The sequence below is a fragment of the Cherax quadricarinatus genome, chromosome 5 (genome assembly GCF_038502225.1).
Source record: "Cherax quadricarinatus isolate ZL_2023a chromosome 5, ASM3850222v1, whole genome shotgun sequence".
NCBI lineage: Eukaryota > Metazoa > Arthropoda > Malacostraca > Decapoda > Parastacidae > Cherax > Cherax quadricarinatus.
Genome location: NC_091296.1, coordinates 61595372 through 61617140, shown reverse-complemented (window position 1 = coordinate 61617140; position 21769 = coordinate 61595372). Strand labels below are relative to the sequence as shown.

Sequence of the window (21769 nt, the reverse complement as noted above, 5' to 3'; positions counted from 1 at the left end):
CTGTGCATCTGAAGTAACAATTGAATAATGTTAACCAACTGAGACTGCTAGTCAGTTTATACAAACATTTAAGTTCGTCGACAATTTCTTGTTAAATTTTGTGCATAATATGGGAGTATATCTCTCTTGATATATACACCCTGAGTATGGCATTTTATATACGCTTTGAGGATGTATATCTCATTATGTATACAATTCAGTTTCTTTCATTCCTTATACTAAAAATCAAAGTATTTTTAACAGGTTTACAGCTGACATTCAGCCTCAATGACTTCTGCAGTCGACAGACCTTAAACCTAATAAACAAAAGTAATTGTCTGCATCGCTCTTGGGCTGTGTAGACCCCCTTGCCTGACGCTCCTCAGTAACCTGACAGCAGTGGTACGAGGAGGTGGTGTTGTGTCTCTGTTGACACCGCTGGGAAATTACTGGTGTTGAGATGGCGGTTTGTTATCGCAGACGCGTTAACACTATTGGTATTGAACTGCTTCGAGGTGCGATTACACCTAGTTCAGCTCAAATACTCTTACCCAAGATAATCAGGGAGACATACGGCATACAAGATAGTGAATTGTATGGGGTAGCGCTGAACGGAGCGCATAGAGTATTTGTGAAACTGCTTGCTGCGACAGTTTATGAATCGGTGGTTACGCGCTTTCAAGATGTGTGTTTTGACGTTACTCCTGCTGTGCGTGTGAGACTGGTGGACGTGTCTCGATATTATACCTGGATAAAATTGAGGAATGTCCCCTTCGAGGCAAACGAAGCTGACATCAGAAACGTATTTGAGAAATATGGAACTGTGCATTCTGCCCAGCAGGGTAAGTGGATAATGGGTGCCTACACAGGTATGCCGGAAGGTACATTCAGCCTTAAGATGACGTTGCGCCAACCCATACCGTCATATGTGTATCTTCAAGATTTTAGGACACAGGTAATGGTTTTATATCCTGGACAGCGGCGTACGTGTCGCATTTGTGGAGAGTATGACCACATAGCGGCGGCATGTGAAAAGAACAGACGCGTGACCAAACCTGTGCAAGAAGACGTAGCCCCAGTCACACCTGATGAAGGTGAGCATCGTTCGTCAGAGGAAGGGCGTGGTCGTTTGTGGAGTGAGATGGTGGAACAGGCTTTTCGAAATGAGACTGAGTCCTTCCCTCAGCTGCCTGCACCTGAGTCGTTGCCGATACCATCTACTGGATTGGTACCCCGGCATGACGTGTTGAGTATTGGTCGAGAGACGAATGTCGGTGAGGATTTAGACGAAGTCTTAAGGACCTTGTCACCGCAAGTGGTGGAAGCTCCGTCTTCGGAAGACGTAGCTGGAGACTTTCTGAGTCCGGATTGTCAACAATACGAGACTCCGCAGAAGGACGACGAGACTGGGACATCGGGAGACTTCATACCTCATTGTGAGGTGGATGTTGAGGTACACCGTGAGGCTTCCTCGGATCTTGATATGGAGGATGAGAACGTTACCAGGAAACGGGCAGCTACGTCAGATTCGGATGACGTACTGACGCTGGCACAGAGGACTGGGAAAAAAACTGAGAGGATGGGTGAGGGGAGGGGTGGGGAGGGGGGGGGTCATGAGGGACGCCATCGCAAGAAGGGAGGCGAATGGGAAGGTACTGTAAAGAAGACACATAGACGTAACAAATCAAGTGGTGAACCACGGGAGGAGAAGAGGAAAGGGTGGAAAATATAACAGGCCTTAGGTGTATGACTGCTAATGTTAACGGTTTGTGTACTAGATTAAAGAGAGATTGGTTGAGTAGTTTTCTTAGCAAACATAGAATTGATGTTCTCTTCCTTCAAGAACACAATTTCAAAGAAGGAGAAGTGTTGCAGGTTGCAGGTTATACAGTACTGACCCTGCCAACTAGTCGTTTGAAAGGTGGTGTGGGTCTTTTAATAAAAGAGACGAGCCCGTTTGTGTTGCAGAGATGTGAGGGGGGTGGGGGGAGGGTGTTGCGAGTGGATGGGACTTGGATGGGAAAGCGTGTATCCTTGGTAAGTGTCTATGCCCCTGCGGAGAATGACACGAAGGTTCGAACGGATTTTGTGTGTGAGGACCTTGTTTATTTTTTGCGTGGTCTTCCGGAAGTAGCGATAGTGGGGGGTGACTGGAACTGTGTCATAAGGGCGGCTGACGTCGAACCCAAAGGGGCTGGGCATGTGTCTGCACCTCTCAGAGATTTGTTGAGGGATGTTAAGTTAAGAGATGTGTTTGGGGGAGGGGTGTGGGAAACAGAACATACTTTTATCAGAAGGGGATATGCTGCAAGGTTAGACAGAGTGTATATTTCGCAGGGAGTAGTTGTAAAGTCTTTTAATACGGTGGAGACGGTCTTGTCAGATCATAGGGCAGTTGTAGTGGAGGTAGGGTGGGAGGAAATGGCCGAAATTTATAGGAATTATTGGAAATTAAATATTAGTGTGTTAAGTGATGAGGAAGGGTTGGAGGGTTTTTCTATGCTGTGGAATGAGCTTTCAAGGGAAGCTCAGGAGGTGGAAGACATTGTAACGTGGTGGGACTCGGTGGCAAAGGAAAGGATAAAGTCCTTTTATGTGAGGGAGGGTAGGCGTATAAACACTTTAAAATATGGGCTAGCGAATTATTTAGAGGATCGATTACGAAGTTGTTATGGGCAGGGATCGGTTAGTGGTGTTTACCCCATGGACGAGATTGTAGACATAAAAGAGAGCTTGCGAACGTTGCATAATGAGCGGTTTCAAGCGGTGAGGGTGCAAGCAGGATTAGAAGAAGTTTTGTGGGGAGATAGGCCATCCGCGTGTGTGTTGAGACAACAAAAGCAAAAGCAGGCGCTCACGGCAATCCCGAGCTTGGAGGTAAACGAGACGATGGGAATCCATAGAGCAGGTCAAGTGATACGAAACACAAAAGCTATGAGTGCATATGCGGATACATGGTATAAAAAACACTGGACTAGTAGTGGCGTGGATGAAGTGGAATTAAGTAAGGTGTGCACGTATGCTGAGTGCATTTTGGGTCACAGTGATAGGAAGGCATTGGGTGGGGTTATTACTGAGGAGGAAATTGAAATTGCTTTACACGGAATGAGGAAGGGTAAGTCCCCGGGTATTGATGGTTTACCGGTGGAATTTTATTTGCAGCATTGGGAGTTGATTGGGAAGTTCATGGTAAGATTATTAAATTGTATGAAGGAGAAGGGTACGTTAGGGGATAAGCAGAATACGGCAGTTGTGGTGTTGGTCCCGAAAGGCAAAGGGCAGCCAAACCTTGGGAAGTATAGGGCGATATCGTTGCTCTGTGCAGACTATAAGGTTTTCTCAAAAATTTTGGGTAATAGGGTAAAATGCGTGGTGGGGAGGGTCGTTTCGCCATCGCAGTATGGGTTGCCGGGCAGGTCGATGTTAGAAGGTCACGGGCTTATAAGAAGTTTTGTGGAGTCAAAGGGGGGAGGGGAGGGGGCGGCTTTACTGGCCTTGGACTGGCGAGCCGCCTATGATAGAGTGGAAAGAGGTGCACTGCAGAGTATTCTTCGGAGACAGGGTTATGGAGAAGAAATAGTTGGGTGGGTAAACACTCTGTATAAGGGGGCAAGGATGAGGGTACAAATAAATGGGTGTATGGGGACGGACTTTGAGATGGGTAGAGGTTTAAGACAAGGGTGCCCTATGTCACAGATCTTATTTGCATGTTTTCAGGATCCCTTTTACAGGATGGTTGAGAGCACAGTTAGTTCCCGGGGTGGGGGTGGGGTAGGGGAAGGGGTTTGTTGGCCGGCATTAATAGGTTATGTGGATGATACGACTGTTTTGGTGTGTGAACGAATGTCTATGAAAGGGTTGGAAGATGTTGTGCGTGTGTTTGAACGTGCCACGGGTATGAAGGTAAATAGTGAAAAGTCGATGATCATGGGGTTGGGTACCTGGAAAGGGGGTGGAATGGAGAGCTGTAACGTGGTTAACACAACTGCGATGTCATTAAAGATTTGCGGTATTATTTATAGAGACGATTTGGATGTGGCGCGGGAGGAAAATTCAGTAAGGACGTTGGAAAAGGTCATTGGTCGTCTGGGTGTTTTGAGGCCCCAACATCTCACTCTGGCCCAACGTGTGATTGTTGTTAACGTTTTATTGTATAGTAAGGTGTGGCACGTTGCGGCTGTATTCCCAATTACAGGAACAGCGATCAATGGAATATTGAGAAGAGTATTTACCTTTCTGTGGGGATCGAGGTGTGATTGGTTAAAACGTGAGGTTGTTATGTTACCTGTACGTCGAGGAGGTTTAGGATTGTTGGACTTAAAGCGTAGGGTGAAATGTGTTTTTCTAAAGTGGGAGGTTTGGCGTGTGGGTGTGATGGCGGGAAATATAGACCAAGTATATACGAGGGTGAAAAAGTGGTATAGGGGAATGGAGTTAAGGGAATGTGAGATTGTACTACGAGCTTTGTTGATGGTAAAGGAACGGAGGAACATTCGCATAAGGGTTTTAAGTAGGTTACTAGGGGGCACGTGCGCAGCTCCAGTAGAAGGTTTGTTCCCCATGTACTCGTGGGAAAATATATGGCTCCGATTTAGCAAGTTGAAATTACGGCCTAGGGTGCGTGAAGTCATGTTTCGTTTTTTACATGGTATATTGCCGTCAGGGGCAATACTACGATCCAGAAGAGTCGTGGTGGGAGGCGGGTGTGGGTTTTGTGGTGGGGAAGACACGGCTTTTCACGTTGTCTATTTTTGCGAAGGTTTAGAAGATGTCAGGAGTTGGTTGGGTAGGGTGGTACAGAGGGTGGGAGGCAGAGGAGTGCAGGTCCTGCGTGCGTTAAGTCTCGACATCGGTGGATTAGACCAGGACGTTGAACGGGCTTTAGATTATATTATCGTGGATTACATTTATATTTCGTGGGTAATGCGGGGAAAAGGGGTCAGTGAGGTAAGAAGGCGTGTCCTTGCAATAACGTTTTATCGTACAATGTGTAGGAATAGGGAATTGTATGGGAGGAGGTGGGATAAGGGTTTTTCGGACGGTTATAAAAGGCTCACTCTTGAAACCCTTGTGAATCTGTGATAAATATACGGGCATGCCGAATAAGTTGTCGTGTAGGTCAGTGGGCAATAGCTGGCTCGTCTCTTGGGGGGAAGGATGTGAGTTGCGTGAATATGAGTTTGGGCATGAATGTTTTTTAGTTGTGGATGTGTGGTTGTAGATTCAGGGATTAGGGTTACTTATTGTACCTTTTGTGTACAAAATGACTGGGGTGCCTTTATATATTTGTTATATTTTTGATGCTTCCTTTGTGTAAAGACTCGTTGTATTCTTGAGTCACTAGTTTTCTTAGTTTTGTTTTTGACTGTGTTATGGAGGTTCAGATATTTGGGCATATGAACGTGCATATATATGTGTATATGTATATGTGTGTATGTGTATGTGTGTGTATGTATATATGTATGTATATGTGTATATATATATATATATATATATATATATATATATATATATATATGTATATATATATATATATGCATATGTATGTATATGTATGTGTATATATGCATGTTTTATCCCTTCCCTGTTACTGTTCAATTAGTCTGTGAGTCACCAAAGTATTAAAGGGATATAATACGTGTACATTACCCTGAGTTATCCAATTGTATCCTATAAATATGTAGCAACATTATGATTTTTGTTTGTGATTCAAACGTAGTTCTTAGGTATCAAGATTGAACACTTATGGAATGGATGGAAATTGCTGATGATTAATATGATCGTCAATTTATATAATATTTATTATGTTAATGAATTTGTGTTAGAGTAAATCATTGAATTTGTGTCTAAGTTGGAATTTCTATAAACAATTTTATATTTTGTATGCAAATTACATAAACTATTGTTTAAACATCAATGTAACATGTTTGTATGATGTGCATGTGGGTTATAATGGGTTAAGTGGTGTTTCCACCAGTGTTATATTTGTTACGCAGTTATATCTTTTGGTATTGTGTGTGTTTAGTGAAACGTACGTATGCATTTTATGGTGTGTTTGTCGTATATATCTATACGTATTAGTTAAAGATTGGTATTTATGGTGTGTACCTCGTTGTACTCTATGGATTATGTATGGTGATGCTATTTAATTTTTAAGCAGCCTTGTATTTATGATGTTTTAAATAAAATATAAAAAAAAATAAACAAATCTACAAATGTGAATTAACATGTGTTAATTAACATGCATTAATTAATGTGTTAATTAATTAACGTGTGTTAATGTCAAAACTAATTTGAGGTAAAAGCGTGTACTGGTGATTATATATGGTCATTCACAGCTCCTGAAATCGATATTAACTCCGGCTAGAGGAGGCGAGGTGTATTAAGTGGTGATCATCCACTACAACTACACGAAGTGGTGATCATCCACTATAACCACACTAAGTGGTGATCATCCACTACAACCACACGAAGTGGTGATCATCCACTAAAACCACACCAACAACTTTAGTCCTGAGAACCCTGACAGCCGAACAATTCCCACTCAGCACAATAAAACCCAGTGATGTTGCTCTTGTTCACCCCCTTCCCTCCCACTTAGCTCTATTTCTTACGTTAGAAAAATCATTTAAATAATCTCCAAGAACGGATATAGCCCGACTCAGCAAAGATGGCAGGAAAGCAACTGAAAAAACTATAGACCGAAAGCGATGACATTCCACATTATAAAAATGTTTGAAAGAGTTAAGAATCACATGGATTCACAAAAATTGCACAACCCAGGGTCACATGGGTTTAGAGTAGGTCGCTCTTGGATGCACTAGAAGACCAGCAAAATGCAGATCACAGACTTTTGCAAAATCTTCCAAAAGTGTGATCGTGGTGTGACAGCACACGAAATGCATGCAATAAGAATAAATGGAAAAGTGGGTAGATGGTGGATATTTAACCTCCTAATACATGAATTTAAAGAATAATAGTGAAGAGAGTGAAATCACAGGTTGCTACAGTGAGTAAAATCATAGGAGCAACGAGTGCACTAACAAACAACTCTATAAGCGTAAATAAACCAAGATTTTAACATCCCTCCCTTCATGATTAAGGGGAATTACCAATCAACCCCTGGGCTATCTTCAAGAAGCTAGACAAGTTCCTCAAATCAGTTCTTGACCTGTAAGGTTGTAGCATGCGTGGCTAGCACCAACAGCCCGGTCGATCAAGCCAGCAACCAACTGGCTTGGTATGGGACCTTGCCATGAAGTCGACGACCCTCGAAACCGTCTACAGGTAACCTACAGGTAACTACACACACTGCCTGGTCTCCCACCTCCCACACACACACACACACACACACACTGCCAGGTCTCTCACCTCCTACACACACACACACACACACACACACACACACACACACACACACACACACACACACACACACACACACACACACAGCATGACTAAGAGGCACAAGTCATGCACTGCAGCGACCCATAAAACTCGTCCTGCTCACAGCATTCCAAGAGTTCTTGCCAATACTGTTGCTCAGCCAACACTGTAGCTCAAGAGGACGACACTTGGCAAAACTGCTGCTCAAGAGGTCGACACTTGGCAAAACTGCTGCTCAAGAGGTCGGCACTTGGCAAAACTGCTGCTCAAGAGGTCGACACTTGGCAAAACTGCTGCTCAAGAGGTCGACACTTGGCAACACTGCTGCTCAAGAAGTGCACACTGGTCACCACTGTTGGTCAGGTAGACACGGTGGTAAAACACGCTGGCCGCACGACCTACTCTGAAGTGCCGACCCTCGCTTATTTCAACCCAGCTGAGAGAAAGAAAAAAAAATAAAAGGTTCGTCGGTCCCAGATACTCTGTAACCTATATCAAGACTCTTGTTTCTTTCCATCATCCTTTCTCTTATAGAACACAAAGGCACAATACCGTGACTGGAACAATACACAAATAACCCGGTCCAAGAAGGACCAAAACTTCGTCATAAGCCTCTCTCTTCTATGTGCGGGTTAAATGTATCCTTTCTCTTATTCTTTAGACCTGTTCAGTATACATACCTGAAAGCAGCAGATCTGCATCAGAAAATACTGTACTGAGGATCGATTCTACGACAGTAGATATGGAGGGTAAGAATACACGGAAAACTGTCAAGCGTGGAAAAGTCAAGGAAGGAGTTACATTAGAGGAGTGTTAGGTAAGTAGACACAGACGTAACTAATGTAACATTTTAGTGTGGCAACGTTTCGTTCTCCAGAAGGTTAGTCAAGCCGTTACAAACATTACAAGAACACAGAGGGAATATATAGAGGAAACTTGCGATTTTGGCTCAAATAGCAACGCTGTTCTTGCCAAATAAGGCAAGTGAAAATTTGTGTGTGCAATAATTTCGCACCTGGTGAAGACACTAGTCCAGTTTCCACTTGAAGACTTTTACACTTGTCCCAGCAGTGTTTCTGATATCTTCTGGTAAGATGTTGAACAGTCTGGGGCCACGATGTTGATAAAGCGTTCCTTTATTGTGCCCACTGCACTCCTGCCAGTGTGGACAAATCCACCAACAGCGACACCCAGAGCTAAAAAAAAAAAAAAAAAGCTGAACACAAAAAAACAATGCGACATACTACGTCACCGTGGATACTGAAGCAAAGGAAAGAATCTAAGTGTAAACATAGCAAGAATCTTCAACATACAACTCTTAAAAAGTCACCTGTCAGGAATCTTAGAAAAAGGCTTACGTTATCCCTTTTCACACAAGGAAACAGGTACAAGACACTGACTTTAAGAACTGGTGTCACTGGCATGTACACTGCCTAAAGTTCAGGTGAAGATGGTATGAGCAGGATCGTGGAACACACACACAAAAAGGGAATTTTTACCAGAGAAAGCCTCCACAGATTCAAGAACGGAAATTCTCTCTCATAAACCTTTCAGGGTTTTATGACAGCCTGAAAGAAAGAGAGAAAAAATGAGGAAGGCAGGGATGGGTGGAAAGAACCTAATTCACATACCATAAAAGTGTAAGAAGGAGTAAAAGCGATTGGACTAAAAGTGGACAAGGAAGTACATGAAAAATAGGAGACCCAGAAATGCGTGAGGTTAGTATCAGTGGATGTACGTAATGTGTGGTTCCAACTAAGAATGAGCTTGATGAGCAAGCAAACTCTACAATAGGACCCCAAGAAGTCAGGAAAAAAAAACAATGCCGGTGACTGTTGTTTAAAAAGGCGGATCCAAAAGAGAGAGAGAGAGAGAGAGAGAGAGAGAGAGAGAGAGAGAAACTCTTGAGTACACGCACACAGCCAGCACTACTGCGCTGGTCAGGTGGATCAACTCACAGTGGAAGGACCAAATCCTGGGATGGATGGCAGAGTCGTGACCCCTGTTGGCCAGACCCCGCCCCCCTAGTGTGTGGTGTATGTGCGAAAGAGAGAGAGAGAGAGAGAGAGAGAGAGACCCATAAATTTCCCACCTCGCCACTCGCGCCCTAGTACCTCACCCACCATTAGTCAGGAGATGGCTAACTACGTCATTAAGCTCGCCACACTGATGGTGCTATCACAGGCATATTAGCCACACTACGGTTCCCACTGGACTTGCATTCACTCGTATTTGGGAAGTAAAAAAAAATATCCGTCCTCGTTCGTCAACGCTCGTCTGTCATTCCAACCATCACAATGGTCGTTTGCCATACCAACCATCACCATGGTCTGCCGTAGCAACCACCATCACCATGGTCTGCCGTAGCAACCACCATCACCTTGGTCTGCCGTAGCAACCACCATCACCATGGTCGTCTGCCATATCAACCATCATCACCGTGTAGTCCCCAACAATACAGATCACAACTAAAAGCGATTAGTGAAACTGAAAGAAATTCGAAACATTTCTTTTCACATTCAGAAAACAAGACAATACCCCATCTAGTACAGGCTCAGACAAGATAGGACTTACATAGAAGACAACAAAGAAATGAGCGAGATACTGAAATCTCAATACGTGTTTAGCGAGCCACTATCAGTCTAAAGATTGACAATTCGAATATTTTTTTTCATGAATGGGCCTCACAACTCCGTCAATGTATACTAAATTTCTGACATTACCCTAACTCCACTAGACTTGAGAAAGCCATTGACAGCATGCCCATGCACTCAGATCCAGGCCCAGACTCGTGAAACTTTGTGTTCATTAAGAACAGCAAGAAACCCCTTTCGCGTGCCCTAGGTATGCTATGGAGAAGGAGCATAGACACAGGCGAAATTCCAGTAACTAAAAACAGCAGATATAGCCCCACTCCATAAAGGTGGCAGCAAAGAATTAATTGAGAACTATAAACCAATAGATCTAACGTCCCACATCATAAAAATCTTTGAAAGAGCACTAAAAAGCGATTGCAAACCACTTGCATTCACAACAACTCCACAATCCAGAAGCAGATCACAAGAAGTATTCTTTAGTTACTGAATATGAACGAATATCAATATTTATTGAATAAAATTGGTAACCTGGATTTATGGCAGCCAATAATAGTATGAATCTTGCGGTAAGGAAACCACTGCAGTGGTGAAAATTTCAAGCCGATCAGATGAATCATTTTCCAGTTATGACACTGGTTCCAACGATTAGTCTACATAAACTGCCTCCCTCACTCTTTTGTCAGTGTGACTTGTAATTGGTCTGTCATACCGAGACGTCGTCGTAAGCTTCTCTCTCCTATGTGCGGGTTATCTGTGTATTTTAAATTATTTACTACACTGACAAATTTTCCTGCATACAAACAAAACCTAAGAGGTACTATCCTGGCTGTAAGATGCATCAATCATTACATACCAGAAAGGTTCAGAAGAGGTAAACTTACAAACTGATCTGACGTGATTTAACGGGAACAAAAGGGTATTATAGTATTTTACTGACCATTTTACTTACCTTGTCTTGTAAGTATTACCAAGTCTTTAGCAGCGAAGGAACTGTAGACTACGAGGACTTGGGAAATGGATGTACTGGTGTGGATATGTATTCTTCCTTGCCTTGACTCTGAAAGGTCTTAAGGCTATGTCAGCCTCAAGAATTATTTCATATGTTATTAAAAGGTGATATAAGGGTGATTTCGGAACTGTAAGGAATACCTTTTCTTAAAATATGGCAAGTAAAACGTGTCAGTAACCATATACTAATAAAAGGTATTTCGTCACAAGAGGGGTACGGGGAGGGGTTGGGGAGATGGGTGGAAGGGGTGGGGGAGGATTCTTGGGTGTTAGAAGTGGAGGCTGGGTGGATGGGATGGGAGGGAGGGGGTGGATGGGATGGGAGGGAGGGAGTGCATGTGGGTGGGGGAGGGGCATGGGGTGGGAGAGGGTTCGTGATCTGAGGAACTGAAACAGGGTTGGCGGGTCTTGATCCGAGGAATTGGAGCATGGCCTTGTGTGTTGAGAGTGGAGGGTGTCTGGGGGAGGGCACGGGAGTGACATGGAATTGGGCAAAGGGTAAGGAGCAGCCTTGATCCATTGACTTTGTCAATGGTCCAAGTCGGACTGAAACGTCGTCGTAAGCTTCTCTCTTTTATGTGCGGGTTATTTGTGTATTGTTCCAGTCACGGTATTGTGCCTTTTTGTTATTTATTTATTAACTGGAGCACCTGAGGGCGAGGTAGAGACATGGAGTAAGAAAGGGTTCATGATCTGAGATGAAGCAGTTGCATCTTGATCCAAGGAGATGGGGCAGGGAAAGAGGGTGAGACTGTGGGCAGTCTCAGGGTCGGGGCTGGCGTATGCAGTAGGAGTGGAGGAGGGGTGGTTTTGATCCGAGGAATTGGAGTAAGGGTGGTGTGTTAGGGAGGGGCGTCGGGGCGGGGTGGTGGTGTTATCATTAGTCACTTCGAGAAAACATCACAAGCTAGGCAGGTCTTCCTCGAATCCAATTTCTTTCAAGCCATATGTTTGCCCAGCCTGTTATACAAGAAGTCAACTTCAACATATCTCACCTGATTCTTCATGTCACCACATTTCCTATAAATATACGCACTCTTCACGTCATTACATCCCTTATATATACGGACATCCTCCCTTCCCAGTTAGATCTGTCTGTGACTTAATAAAGCCAACTATGTGGGCGAAACACTGTCAATAAAGGTTTGCATTATATTGCATGTGTCTTCATCCTTATAATAAACGATCTTATAAGGCTGAAAGCAAAGTTTTCTTCAAATGTTTTATTTACCTGTCTGGTGGTGAGTCGTGTAGATCAGAGTGTAATCTAGCGCTACACGGTGGCCTTTGTGATGCAGAACTAGGCAGGGCCGTTCAGGTGATTACTCCTACCCCTTAACCAAAAGAGGTAGGTAGAACATGTGAAGAGCAGCACAACATACCTGCAAGGAAGAAACACTCATTCAAGTGTGAGAAACACATACACACATTTGGTATCGGTAAATCACTCTCAAGTAAGCCCCGTGTGTGAAGGATGAAGTGGGTATAGGAGAATAGTGGGGAGGAGACAAAGGACTGGTGAAGAAGAGAAAAAGCCGGGACTAAACCCAGCAGCGGGGCATCGAGTGGCAGATTTGCAATGCTCATTCTGTGCTCTTTGTCCGCAATGCCAAGCAAGCAGCACAAGTCGTGGTCGGGCGTGAGAGGCCCTGGATCAACCATGCCAGCCAGGCACCAAAAACGACATATGCAAGATTCATTACTACTCTGATCCATGACTATGGTGTTAGCATGTTTGCATGGCTATGGTGGAGGAAAGTTTTGGATAGAGGATGGGGTTGGTGGGTTAAATAATGGATGTTTTGAAAGGTCCACCCCTGCAGAACTCAGACCTAGTATAAGGTCTAGCACAGCACAGGAAACCCCCTACCAAGCCAAAGTTTTACAAAATATTTGAGAATGAAGGAGTTTTGAGTGCCAGCTTAAGTATACATGGTGTGTTTACAGTCCTCAGGACGAACAATGTGCCAGCGTGCAATATTAAAATGCAATATTTAAATATCAATATTTAGAGAGAAAATTTTCAAGAGCAATATTTAGAGAGGGATTCCACTCAGCGTCTACCAACAATCATTATATTTCGTAAAAAATCACTGGAAATATAACAGATTAGAATAACTCGCGTGTGGGCAACCCTAAAATCATGCTCCAGTGAGCTGAGCAAGAAACAGGCAATACCTGGTTACCAAGACAACAGCAACCAATGGCCACCCAGAGGTCACCAAGACCACAACTGGTCACAAAAGATCCGCCAAGCCACAACTAGTGATACTGGTTGGTGATGGTGGTGGCGAAGGTAATAGGTGTGGAGGAATATATGAGTATACTTGATTAACTCTGCTAATTAGTGTCAGTCTATTCAGCCATAACCTGCCAACAGCAATACAAGACTGTCAAAGATTAGGTGAACACTTTACAGGGTGCTGTACACAAAACAGGTAAACTGGACACAGACTTAATAATATGGTGTCCCTGTTGACACCTGGTTCCTGGTTCATTACCAGGCAGACTTGAGCAATGGACGAAGTTAGGGACTGACACAAGGGTAAATACATGATGTGTCAATATACCACTTCGACAAGCTCCAAAAGTTTATCACTGTACTTGTCCTATACCAGCAATGTGTATATACCAACAATGTGTATATCTGCTTAATGATGAGTTGTCTCTGTATCCAAATGACATCAGTTATCACAGTCCACACTCAATTAGCACACATGTAGGTAATATTCTTGGCATCACTGTCCCCTCTTGGAGTGTGGATTCTAGCCTAAGCCCAGAAAGTCCAGTGGTCACTTTAATGAGACTTGGTACTTAATGATCCAAAGAGCACACGATGGAGGTGCCAGGTCTTCTCTCAGTAATACCTTCAGGAAGCAGCATTAAATTTGGCTCCCTGGATTATGAATTCCGAATGCCTCTTTCCTGACACAAAACTGGCCTCTGGGCATTGAAATAGACTTAGTAGATAGCAATATAATTACACAAAACTTGCCTCTCAAGCAGTGCAGAACGTCATTAAACCCCATTCTCCCCCCTCCCTCTTTCCAGAGAGGACATAATGGTCACACTGACCACTTCGTCACGGACACTATGGAGGGCACTGCTACACGGCTCTGGATGCTCTGGAAGACAAACTAAACGCTGATGCAATGTACACTGATTTTGCAAATGAGTTCGACACATGCGACCATTGTGTCACTGTGTACAAAATGCGTGCAAAAGGAATAACTGGAAAAGTGGGAAGATGGATATCTAACATAAACAGAACACAGAGAGCAGTAGTAAAGAGAGTGATGTCGGAGGCCACCACAATGGAATGCTCTGTTCCTCAAGGCACAGCATTCGCCCCACTCCAGTTTCTCATTTTTATATCTGACACTGACAAGGACAAAGCACATCACCGTAACATCCTTTGCTGATATCAGAATTTCTATAAGAACATCTTCAGTGAATCTTCAGGCGGATATAAATCAAGTCTTTCAATGGGTTTCAGACAATAATGTGATATTTAACAAGGACAAAGTTTCAATTGCTCCACTACAGAAGAACGGAGGAAATACAGATTGTTACGAAGTAAAGGACAAACTCAAAGTATATAATAGAGCGACAGTCCTAAGCGAGAGACTTAAAAGTAATGATGCCGGAGGATGTCAGAGTCAAGGTTCACAATAATGATGCCGGAGGATGTCAGAGTCAAGGTTCACAATAATGATGCCAGAGGATGTCAGAGTCAAGGTTCACAATAATGATGCCAGAGGATGTCAGAGTCAAGGTTCACAATAATGATGCCAGAGGATGTCAGAGTCAAGGTTCACAATAATGATGCCAGAGGATGTCAGAGTCAAGGTTCACAATAATGATGCCGGAGGATGTCAGAGTCAAGGTTCACAATAATGATGCCGGAGGATGTCAGAGTCAAGGTTCACAATAATGATGCCGGAGGATGTCAGAGTCAAGGTTCACAATAATGATGTCATTGGTACCACAAGGAAAATGGAAAACTAGAACTTTTAAGACGAAACGTTGAGACATTAATGATACTCTTTATGTTACTTATTCTTTTCAGGCTGGAATACTGTTATATACTGACGGTCACCTTCAAGACAGGTGAAATTACTCAGCTGGAAAACATACAAAGAACTTTCACTAAAACATCTGAACTACTGAGAATGCTGCAAGTTCCTTCTGCTGTAAAATCTTTGAAAAACCAGGGACACGACGAATACACGAAGAGAGGACTCAATAAGTGTCAGAGGGCCCAGACTCTTCAACGTCCTCCCTCTGTCGGTCCTCAAGAGGGAACCGGACAAGTTCCTCAAATCAGTGTCTGACCATCTAAGCTGTGGTTTGTAGGTCGGACTGCATGCAGCCACCAGTAACAGCCTGGTTGATCAAGTCTTGGTCCTCCAGGAGGCTTGGTCTGGGGCCAGGCCGGGGGAACATTGACCCCTGGAAACGTTCTGCAGGTATTCAGTCACAGGTGTTGGTTAATGATGGTGGTGAGTTTTGAAGGATACGTCTGCGATGGTGGGGGTGGTTGTGACAGAATATACAATGGTAGTGATGGTGATGCTGGAGGTGGTGTTGATGATGGTAGTGGTTCTTATAGTGGTAGTGAAGGTGATGTATCTTCTATGGTAATGGTGGTGGCGGTGGTGGTGTTTGCGATTGTGTTGGCGGTATTTGCTATTGTGTTGGTAGTGTCTGTGATTGTGGTGGTGATGGTAGTGGCGGTGGTGATGGGGCGGTGATAGGGATGTGGTGGTGCCTTTGATGTTGGTGAGGGTGGTTTCTCTGATGGTGGTAAGGGTCTTTGATGGTGGTGATGGTGATGGTGGTGTCGATGATGCTGAAGCTGATTCCTAGTGTGGCAGGCCTCGCGACCCGGTCCTAGACCAGACTTCCCTCATGGAACAACAGTAGCTGTGGACCTAAGAGAAGAGGAGGGAAACACTTCATCCGCTTCAATTCGGCCCAGCGACTTCCTTCCCCTACACCAGTTTTCCAATTAACAACACCCGAAGGAACTGCTGCTCTAAAACAATAAGACTCGAGGGACCCCTCATCCCCTTCTTTTCACGCGGTCGCCGTCTCGAACTGGCGTGATCCACACACACACGCAGGAGCCGAGTGGTGCCTGGAGTGTCACAGGTGAAGAGGCCACAGCCTCCTGGGGACTCATTAATGCTACTAACCCCCGAACCACATTCTGGGAGGAGTAGCACCAGGAGTGGCTGCTTGTGGTGCCAGGGTGAATGCCAAGAGGTCAGAGCCCTAGGTAAAAAACTGTGAATTACATAGCATCGCAACAAAGCACCTAAGACTTTCAACTACTGAATACACAGAAATTTCACTGACCGCATAAATTCAACACCTAAATCATTGGTAATACCTAAAATACCTTAAACTGCAACTCTAGAATGCAGGCGAGAAAGTTACATCATACTTTATACCTGGGCAATTCTAAATGTAATGGTTCCAAATCTGCACACTAGAGGTTTGGCGCAACTAGCACACTAACTAGAAGATAGCTCACTAGATAAAGGAAATTATTATAAAGCAAATTTACACGGCAGGATGTGCCATCCTTAAGCCGTTCTCGTTTTCTGTGAGAATTTTTACTCTGGGTGTATAACTGTAATGTTGTGTAATGTAATGTACTGGTTACCTGGAGGTTATTCCGGGGATCAACGCCCCCGCGGCCCGGTCCATGACCAGGCCTCCCGATGGATCAGGGCCTGATCAACTAGGCTGTTACTGCTGGCCGCACGCAGTCCAACGTACGAGCCACAGCCCGGCTGATCCGGCACTGACTTTAAGGATCTGTCCAGCTCTCTCTTGAAGGCAGCCAGGGTTTATTGGCAATTCCCCTAATGCTTGATGGGAGGCTGTTGAACAGTTTTGGGCCCCGGACACTTATGGTGTTTTCCCTTAGTGTACCAATGGCGCCCCTACTTTTTATTGGGGGCATTTTGCATCGCCTGCCCAGTCTTTTACTTTCGTAGGGAGTGATTTCTGTGTGCAGATTTGGGACCATTCCTTCCAAGATTTTCCAAGTGTAGATTATGATATATCTCTCCCTCCTGCGTTCCAACGAGTACAAGTCAAGTGCTTCCAAGCGTTCCCAGTAGTTAAGTTGCTTGACAGAACTTATACGTGCAGTAAAGGATCTCTGTACACTCTCTAGATCTGCGATTTCACCTGCTTTGAATGGAGATGTTAATGTACAGCAGTATTCCAGCCTAGAGAGAACAAGTGATTTGAAAAGGATCATCATGGGCTTGGCATCTCTCGTTTTGAAAATTCTCATTATCCATCCTATCATTTTCTTTGCACGTGCGATCGTGGCACTGTTGTGATCCTTGAAAGTGAGATCCTCAGACATTACTACTCCCAGGTCCCTTACATTATTTTTCCGCTCTATTGTATGGCCGGAGTCAGTAGTATACTCTGTTCTAGTTATTATCTCCTCCAGTTTTCCATAACGGAGTAGTTGGAATTTGTCCTCATTGAACATCATATTGTTTACCGTTGCCCACTGGAAAACTTTGTTTATATCTTCTTGGAGATTAACCGCGTCCTCAGCAGATGACAGCCTCATGCAGATCCTAGTATCATCCGCAAAGGATGATACGGTGATGTGGTGTATATCTCTGTTTATGTCTGATATGAGGATAAGGAATAAGATGGGGGCGAGTACTGTGCCTTGTGGAACAGAGCTCTTCAATATGGCAGCCTCCGATTTAACTCTGTTGACCACTACTCTTTGTGTTCGATTTGTTAGGAAGTTGAAGATCCATCTCCCCACTTTCCCAGTTATTCCTTTAGCACGTATTTTATGGGCTATTACTCCATGATCGCATTTGTCAAATGCTTTTGCAAAGTCTGTGTATATTACATCTGCATTCTGATTTTCTTCCAGTGCATCCAAGGCCATGTCATAGTGATCCAGTAGTTGTGAGAGGCAGGAGCGACCTGCCCTGAACCCATGTTGCCCTGGATTGTGCAGATTTTGGGAATCCAGGTGATTTGCAATCCTGCTTCTTAGCACTCTTTCAAAGATTTTTATGATGTGGGACTGGAGACATTTATTTTCTCTTATATTAACGGTATTCAGTAAACACTCGCCACTGTGACCACCACCACGCTCTCACCGCCTGAGTCTCCAGCAAGGAACCTTGCATCGTCAGCTATGCTAAGATGCTGCTCCTACATAACAGTCTGCGATTTCAATCCTCATGAGAGCAGCACAACATCGCGTCTTCCAAGTTCTACTACCAATACCAACCAATACCTCTCGGTTAATTATTAAGCTTACACGTGGACACTGTCTCTCCCCCAATATATATTCCAGATGCCGGTCTCCGCCTCCTGAGACTCTAGCAAAAGCGAAGAAAAAGAAAATACTCAAGATTTCCATCTTCTGGATGATATCTATTGGTGAGCGAGGCGGTCAGACACCGGGTGTCAGTCTTGAGCGGTATATTGATGAGCTCGGGGTGTTGTGAGGGAGGGAGGAACACTCACTGCTCCATGGAACTTGGGGCAGTCACGTACCCGTGCCTCCTTCCAGGTGTCAGACAAGCCAAGAAAATAAAGAATACTGTTTTAGTGTGTGCGTCACACTCTCAGATTATACGAGAACCCGCGATTCTCTGTCACACCTCGTCACTCTATTCTGTTTACCACACTTCTGATGGTATTGATGGATCAATTTTCATCGAATAAAGTTTTCTTTTCTTCCTGATCTACCATACTAACGGCATTAAATATATGTTATTCTGGTTAAGTTAGTGTGTTGCAAACCTTGAAACCTTTTGCAGCTTCTATGTGTGATAAATGAGACACTTGTGCAACATTTGGGTATCTTCATTGTAGAAACGTTTCGCCACGCAGTTGCTTCTTCAGTCTAATGTAGAAGATGGAAGATGAGGAGTTTGAGGTAATCAGTCCATTAGCATGGAGTCGATGGGTTCAGTCCATATATCTTGACAAAAGTGCAGCATACACATGGAGATGGGGTTTACATACTTATGACAGATGAGGTGAAACAGTGGTAGGCGAAGTCACCAGCGGACAAAAGCACTTAATGGAAGTAGGTTGTGTGTGTTACCCAAGCGAGATCAAGCTGGGACAGCAGACACTACGACGACTCTCATGTGTGTCAAGTTCAGCATCCAGGATTCTTTGCTTAAGCTAACTAAGCTTAGTTTGGAATATACGATTTACAAGCAGCTCTAGTGGTACATCTGAGGTCTACTTGGAGTTTACCTGGAGGGTGTTCTAGGGGTCAACGCCCACAAGGCCCAGTCCCTGACCAAGTGATGCTGATTCCTTTGTTGCAAGTTGACGTTGTATAACCGTTACCTCAAGAGCCTATACATCATCTCTCGCCAACTTTCTTCTTTCCTCGGTGGTTATGTTTGTATGTGTACTCGTTGAACCTCAGTAAACACTCACTAGCACTGCCTGTCCTTATTTCATTGTGTTATCGTTGAACTTCAGTAAACACTCACTAACACTGCCTGTCCTTATTTCATTGTGTTCTCGTTGAACCTCAGTAAACACTTGCTAACACTGTCTTAATTTCTTTGCAGAAGTGTCACATGTGATTTCACGTGGCTTTACTATGCTGTCCCAGAGAACTATCATGCCAGAGGTAAAGTGGAAGGGGAGAGGAGAAAGAGGTTACTAGTTAAAGGAAAGATTACGAAGGAAAGGTTATGAGAGAGAGGGAAGATGAGGGGAAGGTGATGTTATAAGGGAGAGGGAATGTTATGAGAGTGAAAGATTAGTATGGGAGGAGAAAGGTTAGGAGGGAAAGAGAGAGATGAGTGGAAAGGATGAGAGAGGTTAAGAGGGGACGAGAGAAGTTAAAACAAGTTGAGAGAGGTTAAGAGGGGGCGCGAGAGGTTAGGAGGGAAGGAGAGAGGTTCAAGAGGGACGAGAGGTTAGAAAGGCCTGAGAGAGTTTAGGAAAACACGAGAGATGTTAAGAGGGGATGAAAGAGGCTAAGAGGGAACGAAAGATGCTAAAAAGAGGACAGTGAGGTTTGGAGTAGACTAAGAGGGGACACGAGAGGCTAAGAGGAGACGAGAGAGGTTAAAAGGGGACGAGAGAAGATAGGAAGGGACTAGGAGAGAGCAGATTAACAGTTAAGGGAAGAAGTTAAGAGGGAAGAGAAGACGAGCAAAGACAAGTTAAGAGGGAAGGAGACAGTGGAAGTTAAAAAGGGGAGGGGAGAGTTGAAGTTAAGAGGGAAGAAAGAAGGTTATGAGGTTAGGGGAGAGGGGAACTAAGAATAATACGAGTGGCTGTCATAGCTCCACTCTCAGAGGAGAGGCAATGAAGGAAGGGATGGTGGAAAGGATGGAAGATGAGGTAGGGAGAGGCAGGGGAGGAAGGGAAGGATAGGATGCGTAGAAAGTGGTGGAGGAAAGAGGGATAGGGTAGAGAGGAGTGGAGGAGGGGTGGTGGGGAAGGAAAGGTATCAAGTTTGTGGCTACCAACATCTTCATATTCACAGGAAGGTCATGTGTATACATCCCTCCTGGGAACATTAATAACTTTTCCTTCCTCCCTCCTCCTCCTCCTCCTCTCTCTCTCTCTCTCTCTCTCTCTCTCTCTCTCTCACCCCCTTTACTGCATTTTCAGTTGTGGCAGGAGAGAATGAGATGTGTTCCCCACAATCGATGATGTGTAGATTTTTTAATTGCAAATATGAGTGTGTGAGAGAGTCCTAAAACTAACGTGAGGGACTTGGGAATAATGTCATAGAATCTCACTTTCAAGGATCACAACAATGGCATTAATACAAGTGCGAGGAATATGATAAGCTGGATAATGAGAGCCTTCAAAACAAGGGATGAAAAACCAATGGTGATCCTTAAACTCGTTCTCTCTAGGCTGGAATACTGCTGTACAGAAATAGCCCCTTCTAAGGCAGACGAAATTGCGGATCTCGAGAATCAACAGAGAACTGCACGTTTAAGTTCCGTCGACCACTTAAATTACAGGGAACATATGCGGTTCCTTGGAACACAGTCGAGAAAGATGCATCATAATTTACACCTGGAAAACTCTAGAGGGATTGGTCCCAAATTTGTACACAGAAATCACTTCCTACGAAAGCAAAAAGACTTGGTAAACGTTGCTATATATCCCCAATGAATAGCAGGGGTGCCATGAGCACACTGACAGACAGCATAATAAGTGTATGTGACCCTAAAGTATTCAACAGCCTCCCCATCAAACATAAGGGGGATTATCAATAGACCCCTGGCTAGTCTATGTTGGGTTGTAAGATCCAGAGGTGACGTCACAATGCCAGCGTCATATAAATACCAGCAACACCCAACTATATGGAGTACTAGCAACACCCAACTATATGGAGTACTAGCAACACCCAACTATATGGAGTACTGACAGCACCCAACTATATGGAGTACTAGCAACACCCAACTATATGGAGTACTAGCAACACCCAACTATATGGAGTACTAGCAACACCAAACTACTGGTGGTCGCTACTAAGAGCACTGTCTACGTACTGGTGGTCGCTTCTACCAGCACTACCTAACTACTGGTGGTCGCTACTACCAGCACTACCTAACTACTGGTGGTCGGTACTAACTGCCAGCACCGCCTAACTACCTAAGTCCTGGAGGTCGCTGCACACAATTGAGCGCTCTTCCACGAAGTAGTAATTACAGAGCATTCGTCTCAACACGCACAGCTCTCGTTCCCCTTACCCCTTCCTCTCTCTCTCTCTCTCTCTCTCTCTCTTATAGTCGCTC

At 44.3% G+C, this 21769-nt stretch overlaps 1 long non-coding RNA gene across 1 annotated transcript in view; it reads right to left on the bottom strand.

Annotated features, from left to right (window-relative positions):
• LOC138855461 (uncharacterized) overlaps positions 1-12355 on the bottom strand; it is a 35716-nt gene extending 23361 nt beyond the window's left edge. Inside the window, exons 1-3 of the long non-coding RNA XR_011394701.1 lie at positions 12202-12355; positions 10912-11045; positions 8381-8561 (exon numbers count right to left, since the gene is read on the bottom strand). This is a non-coding gene — a long non-coding RNA (uncharacterized lncRNA). The remainder of the gene's footprint in view (positions 1-8380; positions 8562-10911; positions 11046-12201) is intronic.
• Positions 12356-21769: the final 9414 nt, after the last annotated feature.